We start from the raw sequence: 14,397 nt of genomic DNA on the forward strand, positions 1-14,397 counted from the left end.
TTTCTCTGTACTTTTTCATTCCTGCTTGCAAATCATCCAGTTATTTTGTGAGCTCCCCTGTCTTAGTTAACACCTCGTAAACACAAGCAGTAGCAATGAACACGTACTACTAACGTTGTATTATTTCTTTTCCTCCCATGGAGCTACAGGTTCATTAGGTGCCTGATCTAATCTTTTTTTGTTATTGGAGTTGAGAGTTTTACCAAATATTTTTCTGCTGTATAATGTGAATCTCCTTCCTTTCATTTTCCAGTAATAATTTCTTATCTCTTTACTGACTTGCCTCTAGCCTCTTTCAGTGGGTCTTTTTTTATTTTTATAGGAACATGCATATATTCGTTTTCATACTGTTTTTCACCATAGGTTACTACACGATATTGAATATAATTCCCTGTGCTATACAGTATAAACTTCTTGTTTATCTACTGACCCTTTTGAGTTGGGACCCCAAAGAGGGTCCTCCTGTCCGGTGTCGTTCAAGCCAGTAGAATGATACCAAGTTTGGTTCAGAAGCAAAGGAAAGTTTTATCCTTTGATCAAAGAATGGAGAGACACGAGTTTACACTCTAGAGGCTTTCCGGGGCAGGCTGTCAGCAGGGGTAGGGGGCGGGTGCTGCTTCACAGGGTCCTTGTCAGTAGAGGGCAGGGGTGGAGTGCCTGCGGGTCTGGCGCAGGCGCGTTGCTCAGGCTGACGATCGCAGTGCCGGGCGCAGCATCTCTGCACGTGGCCCGCCGCCGCCATGTTGAAGCGGGGGCGCCCTGTGCCGCACTTCTGCGTGCAGCCTGGGAACTGAGATGTCGGGCGCAGTCGTTTTGCATCAGGAACTTAGGTCTGAAGGGCCGGGTACAAGGCCTCTGCACGGCGCACCCTACGAGCAAGTGAAACTAGACTAAGCGCAAAGGAAAAGAAAAAAAAAAAAAAGGTTAGACTTTATTATCCAGATTCTATCTTTACTTCCCGGGAATTGTTAATGGGCTTTGCCGGTGACAAATCCTTCCTCTGTCTTTTGTCCTGCTCCTCATTCTTGAGGGGCGCAGATCTGTCGTCTGTAACTACTTCCTGCTGATTTTGGGCATCGTTATGACCCTGGGTAGAGGAGCAGAACTTCTCCCCAGCTACCTCTAGGTCCATTTGTCACCAGGGCTCGGCCCTAACCGTTCGTATCCCTGAGCGACCACCATTTGTCTTACTTTCTGGAGACAAAAGATGTTCCTGAATTAGGTGCAAGCCCCTCTGGCGTCCTAGCTGGACTGAAGCCGCCCCCTGCCCCGGCCCGCCCCCCCCCCCGCCACCTCGCTCCTTCAGGGAGTACTTTTCCGCTCAGGTTCATGCTGCGAATAACGAAACTGAGTTTGGTGTGAGTGAGACAGGCTTTTCTTCAATGGCCAGAGTGGGGAAGGGGAGCTCGTGCTCTAAAGGCACTTTGTTCCCGAAGGGAGGGAAGTGGGGGCTTAAGGAGTAAGAGGCAGGTGCATCATCAGAAACTGGGGAAAGGGCAGAGATTTCCAGGAATAGCCCTTAGGCTCCCTTGCACCTGGCACAAATTGTTCCTAGCAGAGTACAACCCCCTTCTTTAGGTGGAAATCTTAGCGTGGTAATCAGGCAGGTAGCTCTCAAGATACCTCCAGATTTTATCTGCGCAGGCGCACTCCCGTGGTCAAGTCAGCCGGTTTGGGGCGGCTGACTACAGTGTAGCGCTCAAAACACCTGTCTCTCCAAGTACTGCTGCAAAGAATCTCTGCCAAACACAAGGTACTTTTGAAGCAAACAGAGGTGAATCAGGGCAGGTGTCCTTCAGCTCTCAGGGGTTGGTATGGAAACACAGGGATAGACCTAAGGCAAGGAAAGCAGTAACTTTTAGCCTCAGACTGAACCTGAGCCAGCGGTTCAGCCTGGTTTTTCCTTTGTGGCATCGTGTTGATAAAACAAAACTAGCCTCTCTGGTTAAAAGCAGTTTCTGTGTCTGGACCACGACCTCAGACTGTTTAAGATACATAGCCTGAATATTAGCAGGAGCACATGGGACGTGTCTCAACCACCCGACTGATTATACTGATCATGCCAGGAGTCACCATGACGTCAACTAACCAGTTATATAGGGCTTTCCTCCCACAGTGAGCTCCTTGATGAGCCTCCTTGATGGTTTGACTAGTTGCAGTTTGGGGAAAGAAGTACGGCGGCCACGTTCATTAACTAGCCACCCATGGCCTCCTAGGTCTCCCCTGAAGCCCCATTTTTTTGGGCTTTATCTACTTCTTCCTTTGTGTAGATTGGGGAATAATTGGATAGATCTGGCCTTCGACGTGTGAGGGGTGGCTGCCAAGTGGCTGGTTCTAGGGCCGCCCTTTGGCAGTTGCAGTCACCTTGTTTCCCTTTATTACCTCTGCGTCCGCTTTCGGTGACCCCTTACAATGAGTCACTGCCTCCTTTTGGGGAAGATGTACTGCTTCTAAGAGCTTCAGTGTGCTTAAGCCGTGTTTCACCTATTTAGTCTCTGCAGGAAGCATACCCCTTTCCTTCCACACAGCCCTGTGTGCGTGTAGGATGGACGCAAACCGGGGATCAGTATAAACGTTTGTGAGCTCTCCTATCCCAAGCTCTAAGGCGGGGGTGAGGGCTATCCGCTCCACCTTTTCGGCAGAAGTCCCTGGGGGTAGGCTTCTTGATTCTATTACTTGGGTCTGGGAGGTCACTGCATATCCCACCAGCCTTTTTTTTTCCCTCTCTCATAAAACTGCCCCTGTCTGTGAACCATTTCTCTTCGGCGTTTGGGAGAGGCTCAGTTCCTAGGTTGGGGCTACTGGAATAGATGGTGTCTATGGTTTCTTACAGTCATGCTCCCGGGGCCCCGTTTCTGTGGGTAGCAGGGTGGCAGGATTTATCGCATGACAGGTTTTTATGGTAGCCACTGAATTGTCTAAAGCGTAGTCTGAACTTGAATCGACCTTCCAGGGGATAGCCATTCTGTTCCCTTAGAACTTAACTAAAGCCTAAATCTGGTGTAGGGAGTTCATATAGTGATTGGCTGGCCAAAGGTTAATGTTTCAGCAGTGCTGTAGTTGCTGCTGCTGCCCGTAGGCAAGGAGGTCATCTCTTAGCGATTTGATCTAATTGTTTAGAGAAATAAGCAGTCACCCAAGTAAAGGGTCCCAGGTTTTGAGCTAATACGCTAAGGGCGATTCCTCTTCTCTCGTAAATTAAAAGTCGAGGGGTTTAGCTAAATCTGGGAGGACCAGGGCAGGGGCTGAAGTAATTGCTTTTTCTTTCTTTCTGTTTTAAAGTTAAATTAAATTAATTTATTTATTTTGGTGTGGGGAGGGGGGCGGCGGAGGTAATTAGGCTTTTATTTATTTATTATTTATTTAAATGGAGGTACTGGGGAATGAACCCAGGACCTCATGCATATGCACTCTACCATTGAGCTATATCCTACCCCAGTAATCACTTTTTCAATTCTGGAAAGGCCCCTTTGCATTCTGAATTCCATTTTAAAGGCTCATCATCCTTCCTTTCAACTTTTTATATAGAGGCCTAGCTAATAGGCCATAGTTAGGGATCCAGATGTGGCAAAACCCAGCCACCTCCAGGAAACCCCTAAGCTGTTCTCTAGTTTTAAGAGGGGCGAAGCTGCACTTGGCTTCTTTCTGTCCCAGAGTAGGCTTCTCTGACCTTCTGTGAGAATAAAGCCTAAACTGGTCACTCTGGTCTGTGATACATGAGCCTTCTTCTTGGGCACCTTATGTCCTTTATCGGCTAAGTGGTTCGGGGTGGTTACAGTGTTTTTGTCAGAGGCGTCTTTGGTAGGGCTGGTGATCAGAATGTCGTCTACATACTGGAGGAGGGTTCCCTCTTCCAGACGTCGATCTTTTAGGTCTTTAGCTAAAGTTTCCCCAGAGATGGTGGGAGAATTTTTGAACCCTGGGTTAGGACTGTCCAGCAGGATTTGTTGTTGTGTGTTTGGGGCTTGCCACTCAAAAGCAAAAATTTCTCGTGAGTTTGGGGCTAATGGAACACAGAAGGCATCTTTTAAGCCTAATGCAGAGTATCAGGCCCTGGTGACAGTAGAGTAGCCAGCAGGGTGTAGGGGTTAGGGACTATGGGATGTATATCCCCGGTGGCTTCACTGATTGCCGTGAGGTTCTGTACCATCTGATACTCCCCATTGGGTTTCTTTATGGGAAGAATGGGGGTATTATAGGCTTACTGGCATGGTCTAATTAGGCCCTGGTCAATAAGGCCCTGTGTAACAGGGGCAGTGCCCAACAAGGCCCCCCAGTAGAGAGGGTACTGTTTTCTATTGGGCTATGTATGTCTGGGTTTTAGATGAACTGTTCGGCCTGGACTGGGTCCTACAGCTCATCCCACCCACCCCTGGGCCCAGACTTTGGGATTTACTCCAGGGAGATTTGACTTGCTCTGTCCCAGGAGGTTTGCCCTCAGCCAATATCATTATTGTGCCCTTGGTCTAAGGGGACATCGGTCTCTAGTTTGTCTCTCATTGGGCGGATAGTAGCCCCCAATCTCTTCCTAGCAGGAATATAGGGCATTTGGGGACACATGGGAAGGAATGGGTGAGCGTGTGTTCATCTAATTTACATTCTGTTGGCTCTATGAATGCCCATTCTTGGGGCTTCCCTGATAACCTCGTAAGTTTACAACTCTTGTGACCCAGTTTGCCTGATCTGATGTTCAAAAACAGGTAAATGGTACAAGTGTTGACTAAGAATTTGACAGACTTTTCCCCTATGTCCAATGTCAGCTGGGGCTTCTGGGGGAGGGCTGGGAGGGTGACAATTGGAGTGCCAGCTTAGGAGCCCCAGCACCATGGTTCTTCATTTCTTTGGAGCATATACCTTTAAGGTTAGTGGCCATGACTTGCCATTTCTGTCCCCCTTCAGTGGTGGCGAGGGCATTCTCTCTTCCAGCGTCCCTTTCATTTGCATATGGTACATTGATTGTGTTGTTGGCAGTTAGGTTCTTGTCTCCTTGCAGAAAGAATTCAGAGATGAGACACACAGGTCAAGAAAGTAAAGTTAGGATTTATTAAGCTATAGATAGTACTCTCTCACGGGGAAGGCGGGAAGGCTCAGGTGAGCAGCTGTGCTGAGTTTCTTTGGCAAGTTGGTTACATTGGGTGTAAAAATGAATACTGGCAGAATATTCATTGGGGAGGGAAGGGTTTGGGGTTGTAGTCCTGATTTTCATCCCAGCGCCACCTTTCCAAGGGGAGGAGGGACTTTGTCCTTACTTGGTCTTGGCTGGAAGTGTCGTAACATCGGTGCATGATGAATACTTCTAATCTGCAAGGCTAATTTTATTTTAAAGAGGACATAACGAGCAAAAGGTTACAGTCAGACACTGGAGATTCCTGCCTTTTCCCACCTTTCTTTTCTTGCCTCCAGGACACTTGTCATCCCAAAATGTGTGATCTCTTATCATTCTGGAGGTTTCTGCTTTTTTCTGTCAGTGCCAAGGAGCCCTGTTGTTTACAAGATGTATGGTTTCCTGTCATTTGGCTTATGCCTCCCTACCCCTTTCTCTGCTCATATCTAGTTATCTGCCTGCACTAACAATCGGGTCCTCATTTCCTTGGCTTGCTGCCCTTTAGTGAGGGCTGGAGGTCACTCACTGGAGTTGAGGGTCTCTGTGGGTGGTTTGTGCAGAGTCCTGTGCTGACCCATTGACACAGGAGAGCAAAAGCCAGTAGGTGGGCTTGCCTCCGTGCCTTTTTATCCTCTGACTTTTCCTCCCCTGTATTTGGTTATTAAACACACAGTAGGCAACCTTGACCAAGCAAAAGGTAGGGGTATCTGGTTCTGTTTCTAGTCCCTGAAGTTTGTGTCTAATGTTGGGGGCACTTTGGGAAATGAAATATGACCTCAGGATTGCATTCCCTTCTAGTGACTCAGGGGCAGTGGTCATATAGATTGGGAGGCATTCCCTGAAGCGTTGTAGGAATGCCAAAGGGCTTTCCATTGTCTCCTGATTGATTTCCCTTATCTTATTCCGCTGGTTTATTTCCTGCTGCCTCAATTCCCTTTGGGATGATATTTTTATAATGGGTCAAGCTCTGTCTTCCACCCCCTTCTGCACTGTCTTGATAGTCCCACTTGGGTTTGTTATCTGGGATCATTTGATCCCTCCATCTGAAAATAGCATGACCTGCATGGTTTCTGTTCTATATGTCTGTTTCCTCTCTGACTTTTGAATAGACTTCCCCCCACCCCATCCCCGATGTCCCCCTCCCCCATCCCTGCTCCCTGTTTGGAGTACATTGAGGAGGCTTTGGGTGTCAGCCTGAGTGGAGCCATGGGTCTGAAAAATTCCCCTGATCAGATTTAGGAACCCCTCTGGATTTTCCCTCTACTCCTAATTATGACTTGTCCAGTTATGCAGATCAGAAGTGGTATATGGGACATATACCTGGATGGGCCCTCCATATACCTGTTGGACCCTGGCTGGTAATTAGTCCTGCTTCGTGCAGTTGCTGGACTAGGTTCTGGGAGGAGGGGCCCTTGAGTTTGTGGCCCAAACCAGGAAGTATAAAAGGAGTGGGTAGGGAGGGAGCAGTAGAAGGAGGGTTAGGGAGGAGGTCAAGAAGGTCCTCAGGGGAGGGTCAAGGATGGTATTACCTCAGTGGAGGAGAGCCCACATTCCTTTGAAGGCCTTTGTTCTGATATAAGGCCATAAAGAACTGGACACAGGGAATTTCATCCCATTTCTTTTGTTTTTGGCACAGCAGGTTCAATTGTAAACTGGTGTTGTAATTTAGAGACCCACTGACAGGCCAGCTTTCCCCATCTCCCAGCTGGTATTGGGGCCAGGCTGTATTCCATAGGAGGGTTAACTGTTTTGGGTTCAAGGGGTGATACCTGAAAAACTTTCAGCTCTGCAGGAGGCACTGTAACCGTTATCCTTCGATAATGGTGGGTGTTTGGTTCCCCATACCTTAATGTTCTGTTTTGGATTTATTTCTAACTACTGAGAGGGTGGTTGGAGTGATTTGTTGCCACACAAATGTCACAAGATTTGATCCAAATAAGATTTCTGGTTTGGGAAATTTGGAACTGGCACCACACTGTTAATGGATTCCTCAAAAGACCTAAATAGGAGGTCTTGTCCGAATGGCGAGAATTCTAAGTTGGGGTCCCCCTTGAATTTGTAACAGCATGTGCTTGAGATAGTCCGTCCTCAGCCGGCATGTCCTACAGGAGGTTAGATGGGACTGCCTCAGGGCCAGAGCAGCGTAGCCCTCTTAGTTCCAGACCAACTTGGTCCCTTAGGGAGCGGCACAGCTGTCCGAGATGGGCATCTTCTGTTTCCTCGTTTCCACCAAAAAGGAGGATTTTCCAGATTTCCTGCTGGGTGAGAGCTGAAGGCCAGAGGGATCCCCACTGGGGACTCACCAGATCGCTGGGGCAGCGGTCTCCTGTGCTAACACTGGGAGGAGAGCCCATGGAACCTCAGTCAATAAAGAATCACCCTCGTTTCGCCTTAGAAGCTGAAGGAGAAGGAGAGGTTAGGTGGTGGGTGGGTGTTTCTTTTTCTTGCCGGCAGCTCACAAAGCTTCCCAGTCATGGGGTTCTTGGTCCTGCGAGGGGCTCACAGGGCTCCCCAGCCCACTTCAGAGAAACTAGCACTGATCAGAAGAGGTCAAGTCACCAGTCATGTACCCACCTCGGAAGCCTTTCTCACTTGGGCATCCCTGGTGCCTTTTTCTGAATTCAGATGGAGCGTCCTCATTTCATTTTGTCAGGTGGTCCTCGTGACCTGGGCATTTTCTGCATCTTATCTCTTGGCTCACAGCTCTGGCCACTTTCCTTTATCAAACCGAAAGTGATAATGGAGAATACTACTGGTTGGGAAAGATGGCAAAAAGCCCTCGTGTGGCTGCTGCTACCTTGGATGGGAGGTAAGAGGACAACACTACCGGTAAAACAGGGGGCGAGACTGCCACAGCTCCTTTTCGTCCACAGGTCCCCCACTGTCCCCTGGGGGCTGGTAATGCAGGAAGGCCAGACAAAGGCAGGGGCAGACGTGTGAGTTTCAGTCTCTGATCACCAGGGACGCCACAGTGTGATCTCCTCAAGGAGGCATAGTCCAGATTACTCTGGGGGCTACCTTTGTGTGCACCACACCCAGGTATGGGGTTGCTGGGCAGAGTTGCTCTGAATTCAGCCTTGGGGTCCCCGCTGTTCCACCCGGTCAGGGTGTACTCAGAGACCAGAGTCAGTCATCCTCACGTGAACATCCCAGAGCCTCTGCTGTCCTCCTGCTGGAGCTGGCTGGGGTGAGCCTTGTGGAAAGGTGCAGGCAAAAAGGCCACGGTCCCTCTCACCTGGGTTGTCTAAGTTTGTTACCTACCCTTTCGAGTCCGGCCCCAGCCAGGATCTGCCTGCCTGGTGTTGTTGGAGCCAATAGAAGGAGACTGGCTTTGGTCAGGAGCAAAGGAAAGCTTTATTCTTTGATCGAAGAAGGAGAGATGTGGGCTTGCGCTCTCGGGCACGTGTGCTCCCCACTGTCTGTGGACGGGGCTGCTCTAGGGGGTTCTTGCCAGTGGGAGGGGGGCAGTGTGGTCGGGCACAGGCCTGCTGCTCACGGCTCCAGATCGAGGTGCAGGGCTCAGGCACACGGCCTGCTGAGCTGGGCTGTCTGGTGTAGTTCTTTTGCACTAGGAACTTGCGTCTGAAGTGCCGGGTGCAAGGCCTCTGCATGTGATACCCTATATGCAAGTGAAACTAGGCAAAGCACAAGGGGGAAAAATGGCTGGACTTTATTTTATTACTCAGAGTCTATTTTTATATCCCAGGAATTGTTAATGGGCTTTGCTGGTGATAAAATCATTACGGCTAGCTATAAGAGTTATGAAGGAAACAAAGTGGGTTATGTGAAGGAGAAGTAACGATGTACTGGGGAGGGGCGACACTTGGTGTAGGGTGGTCAGAGACTACAGCTCTAAGGGGACTTTGATGTTGGGGGCCTTAAAGTCCAGGGACCAGTCATGTTGAAAAGCGAGGAGCAGGTGGCTCAGATCATGAACATGGAAGACAGCCATTCCAAGGTCCTGAGGCTGGAAAGGGCTTGGTTTATCTTAGTGTTAATCAGTCACTGAGGGAAGGGTGAGGAGTGTCCGAGGAAATGGAAAAGGTTGTCAGGAGTTAGAATAGGCAGGACCAAAGGCCCTACTTCTGTTCACTTGGCCATTTTAGTATTTATTTGATACAGTAAATTTAACCCATCAACTGGCATGCAAAACAAACAACAAAACTGAATCTCTCTGAAAGTGTATGGAGAAGTGTCACATTCCCAGAACTATGTGCTCAAAAATGTCTCCTCCCATGCACACGAGCCATGTCAGTATACTGTCTCTAGCTCCTAATTCAACTCCTGGCCTACACTAGGCATTCAATACATGTATACACAAATGATTGGTAATTGCTGAGAGGTATTTTACATTCCCTGTTCTATGAAGCATGCTTAGAGCTGTGGGATTAGCACATAGGATTAAAAGGATTTTAAGATTAGAGACTCTAAGACAATATACTTTTGACCCTTGAACAACTCGAGTTTGAACTGCATGGTTCCAGTTATACGTGGATTTTTTTTCTCCAATACTAAATATTACGGCACTACCCAATCCCCGGCTGGTTGAATCTGCAGTTGTGGAACCTGAGATATGGAGGAACGACTGATGGCAAACTAAATTGTAGGTGGATTTTCAACTGTGTGGAGGGGTGGGGTTCCCTAAGCCCCTATTGTTAAAGGGTCAACTGTGCAGTCTTTGAGTGACCACTGAGCAACTAGAAGTCACATAAAGAGCCTCCTGGGGCTGAGGATTGCTGGTACATTTTGATAACCTATTGACCACTTAAAATTAAGTAATTATTATTCTTTGTCTATTAGCTAGTCCTTATCTCAATTATAATGTAAGTAAGATGTTTTTATTGATTGATTCATCCAAGGCACATATAGACTATCTCCTATGTGGTAGGCTTTTCTGCTGGATGCTGATCTAATGACAAGCTCTACACAGTCACCATTCTCACTGCTTAAGGGGTGGATTTAATACAAAACAGGAAATGTTATACAACATCAGTCATGCAGTTACAGAATCTCTGGGATGTGCAGTGCTGTCATGTGCAGCGGTACAGGGAGGGTCTTATCCTTTCTGAGCTCATAGTCTGGTAGGGAACATATGCAAAATAACTGTCATGCAAATCATGGCACGCTGACATTTATCACCGACAACTGTTGACTAATGTCAACTGATAGCCTGGTTGTACATGTAAATGACAGAAACATACGTAGCAGATTCTTGAGAGTGCACTAATTCTCAGATTCTCAATACTTCACTAAGTAATGAGACATAACACTGAGGGTTTTAAAAAGAATGATTTCAGTTAAAAATTTTCCTTTCATAAGATACAGAGAAGAATTTTGATTAAAAAAATGAGCATATTTTTGACTTTATAATCTCCTGGGAATATTTTTTCCCAAGGATATATGTGTAAAGATGCAGACACAAAAGGTGTTGTTTTTTTTTAATATACAGTTTTCTCCTTTTTATTATATAAACATGCCCTGAATACTCCATTTTTTGCCTCTTATTTTACTGAATTTGGAAGACTTGTTGCCCACATTTCCACTTGGCTAATGCCTGCCCTCATTCAGATCCCTGATCGGAGGTCTTCTTGTCATAGAGACCACCTATTTCTTCTCATCACTCTCTGTCTCCTCATCCTGCTTTATTATGATTATTATAGTTTTATTGTAGGACTTAATCACCAACTGCCAGATTTATTTGTGTGCATTGTTTTTCTTATCTGTCTTTACCTCTCAGTCCCAGAAATGTAAACTCTGTGAGAATAGACGCTTTGTATTCCCTATCTGGGACAGGGTAGATATTGAGCAATTAACAAATATTCTGTAAATAATCATTTAATGAATAAATAACAGAAACAAAACAAGCTAAATGTCCATCCAGTAGGTTACTGACCAAATGCATTAGTTAATCCATATAATGAAATTCTATGGAGACTTTAAAATGTCATTTTTAGAAATAAATAAATTATGTATATTTTAATGTGGTAAAAATGTTCAGAATAGAGTGTAAAAAAGGTATAGTTTGCAAAGCAGGCTTTTCACTGTCCAGTATTCTCCCTCTTTCTCTTTCTGTCTCTTCATATACATACATCTTCATACATCTTTGTGTGTTTCAAAAAGAAGCAAAATGTTAATAGTAATTATTTCTGAGTAGAGAGAATTCAGTTTAATTTGTTCTTCTTTGAATTTTCCATAAAAATTTAAACTTTGTTCTTTGTGTTTCTATTTTTTACAAGTTTTTTAATTAAAAAACTTAAGTGATAAAGACATTTTTAATCTTCAGGTAGATTAAACAACTGTATGGAACATTACCAACTTTGAGGGTTTGCTAGTTTGTTTCTCCAGAGTAACCCATATTGCCTAAATTTCAAAGTTACCATTGGATTGTTACCTGTTGCCTCTAATATCTTTATATAGGCAGCCAGTTACTTAATGCTTAATTTAAGAATTTGGTTGAGTTTCTATGTACAAACGTATATCATACTATTACTGTAACCTATGATATTTTAGCATCCTAAATACACACTTTTAAAATTGACAGGGAAATATATACAAGATCTTATGGTAGCTCACAGAGAAAAAAATGTGACAATGAATATATGTATGTTCATGTATAACTGAAAAATTGTTCTCTACACTGGAATTTGACACAACATTGTAAAATGATTATAAATCAATAAAAAATGTTAAAAAATAAAATAAAAAAACGAATAGAAAAAAAATTGACACCTAATACATGTTTTCAAACGACAGTTTAATGTAAATGGAAACCTTTGTATTCTGATTTTAACGTGGCTTTTGAGTTTTGGTTGTTTACTTTCCTCTCCTCTTTGCCAGATTTAGTGTTAGTCCTGTTAAGAAAAGAACCTATTTATCCCTTCAGTCTTTTGATAAGCTTGAGATCCTTAGATATAGTACTTACAAGAAAGTTATGGTGCTACTGCTTTGAGAATCCAAAATGGTAATTTAATGAAAATAATATTCCATATAAATGACAATTCTTAGGCAATCTCTCAGTATTTCCCCCAGTATGGATCAGTCCAAGAATTCCTGAGAAAGATTAAAAATACATTTTAAACTTCTTTAAACTTTTAAAATCTGAAATTAAATGCTTAACTCACTTTAAATGTGTGACACCATCCATCACAATTTTATATGTAGACACATAATAATGTATAATCTCAGCTTGCTGTCCACTTGTAAAAATGGGAATAGACTTGGAGAAATAAGCAATTTCCCAACAGAAAATTGGAAATTCTGCCAACCAATTCCAGGTGACCTGCCATCAATCAGTGTTAAATTCTCTGGGGCTATTGTTGAAGGGTATTGCTATTAGTGAAGGGCTTCACTGGTGACTAATGGTATATAACAAATACATTGAAGAACTATAGAAACTCCCCGAATCTGTAATTGTCTCGTAACTTTCAGCAGAGACCTTCTCTGGCAATTGAGAAAGTAAGATTTTTATAACCTCCTTGCAGTTCTCTTATTAAAATACCTGTTTTTAGAGAAATAGGTGAAATGATTATGCCATGCAATTAAATTAAATTAGCTGACAAAATATTTCTTTATGACTAAACTGTTTAATGTAGGCATTTGGAAATATGTGATATCATTTAGAATATGTGCAAATGTGACAATTATTCTGATTCTGAAGTTAAATAAGAAGTCACAGTTTGCAATAAAATCTCCTTGTTTGGTATTATTAAGTAATTATGATTAATGTCTGAAATGTAATGTTCCATGGTTATAATTTCCTTGTTTGCTTGAGCGAGTACATTAGGAATTCATTAAAAATTCAAGCCTTTCAGATGCCTGCAAACTGCAAATGTAGTGAGGACTTTCTGGAGGTTCGGAAGCATTTTTGAATAAGAAACCATGACTGGGGTGAACCAACAGCTGGCAGATAACCATGATGGATTTCTAGTCCTTAAATGCAGGGATAGACAAATGGGTTTGTTCATCGATATCAAAAATCAAATCCATTCTGATGTAAAGATCTAATTGCAAGACATACCTGCCATTCCTCTAACTCTTGACTGTAAAGCTGAAGCAGGTAAGGCCTAAAGCTTACAAGAGTGGCTAATGCTGATGGGTAAGCCATGGATATATGAAGGCAGATAAGAACCTGATGTTCTCAAAAAGCAGTTTGTCTTAACATAGTGAAAATAGTAAAATCAATTGGTTGCTTGATCAATCAATCCAGCATCCCTGGGGCACCTGCCTTACCAGATGGTTGTGAAGAGCAGATGAAATGAAGTATATGAAACACCCAATCTTGTGTTTGTTCTCTCTGGAAAGTGTCATTTGAAGTGTTGCTCCAGAGTTGTGTGGTGATCAGTCAATTGGCCTTTGTCTACTTAGATGAAGTGATGCAGTGAGCCTCTCCATCCTCTGGGGAGATTGTCTCCAATCAAAGAAGGCTGAACTCTGGTATCACTTCCTCTTCTTTTAAGGACACTAATCCCACCATGAGGGCTCTACCCTCATGACCTCATTCTAAATCTAATTATCTTCCAAATGCCCTATCTCCTAATATCATCATATTGGGAGTTAGGTCTTCAACCTGTGACCATTCAGTCCTTAAGAAGGGGCATGAGGGCATATCTGTACAGCTTGTAAATCATGACAGGTGTATATACAAAGGGGAACTTTCAGAAGAGTAGGACCAGAATGTCCCTTACTACCATTTTATAGCTTGAGTGAGTTACATGGTAATAAAAAGAAGTATTGGTACAAGAATTGATGCAGGTGCGACCTGTTACCACTTTTCTTGCTATACTGAAAAGACTGGACAAGGAATCAGTCCTTTGCCTTACAGCCCTAACTCACTGTCTGTCCTTAGACACATGTATTGAATCCTCTAAAGCTCAGTTCTCTTATCTGAAAAACAAATCATTGAAGTTTCGCCCAACTCAGAGGAGGGTTACAAGAACAAAACTGTGCAACATATAAGAAAGTGGTACTAACCAGTGGGCAAATGGAAGGGATTATTGTCTGTACTAGTTTCCTATTGCTGCTGTAACAAATTACTGCACATGTATTAGCTCAGAACAACACAAATTTATTACCCTATATTCTGGAGGTCATAAATCCAAAATGAGTCTTTTGAGGCTAAAATTAAGATGTAAGCAGGGCTGTGTTCCTTTTGGAGGCTGTAGGAGAGAATCCATTCCTTGACCTTTCCAGCTTAGAGGGGCTGCCCATATTCTTTGGCTTCTAAGCCCTGTATCACTCCAACCTCTGCTTCTGTTGTCACATTACCTTCTCTTACCACTCCTATCTCCCCCACC

At 44.3% G+C, this 14,397-nt stretch overlaps 1 long non-coding RNA gene across 1 annotated transcript in view; it reads left to right on the plus strand.

Annotated features, from left to right (window-relative positions):
* The first annotated feature begins 558 nt into the window (after positions 1-558).
* LOC116665766 overlaps positions 559-14,397 on the plus strand; it is a 151,587-nt gene continuing 137,748 nt past the window's right edge. The window contains exon 1 of the long non-coding RNA XR_004322432.1: positions 559-923. This is a non-coding gene — a long non-coding RNA (uncharacterized LOC116665766). The remainder of the gene's footprint in view (positions 924-14,397) is intronic.

Source organism: Camelus ferus, chromosome 9 (assembly GCF_009834535.1).
Source record: "Camelus ferus isolate YT-003-E chromosome 9, BCGSAC_Cfer_1.0, whole genome shotgun sequence".
Classification (NCBI taxonomy): domain Eukaryota; kingdom Metazoa; phylum Chordata; class Mammalia; order Artiodactyla; family Camelidae; genus Camelus; species Camelus ferus.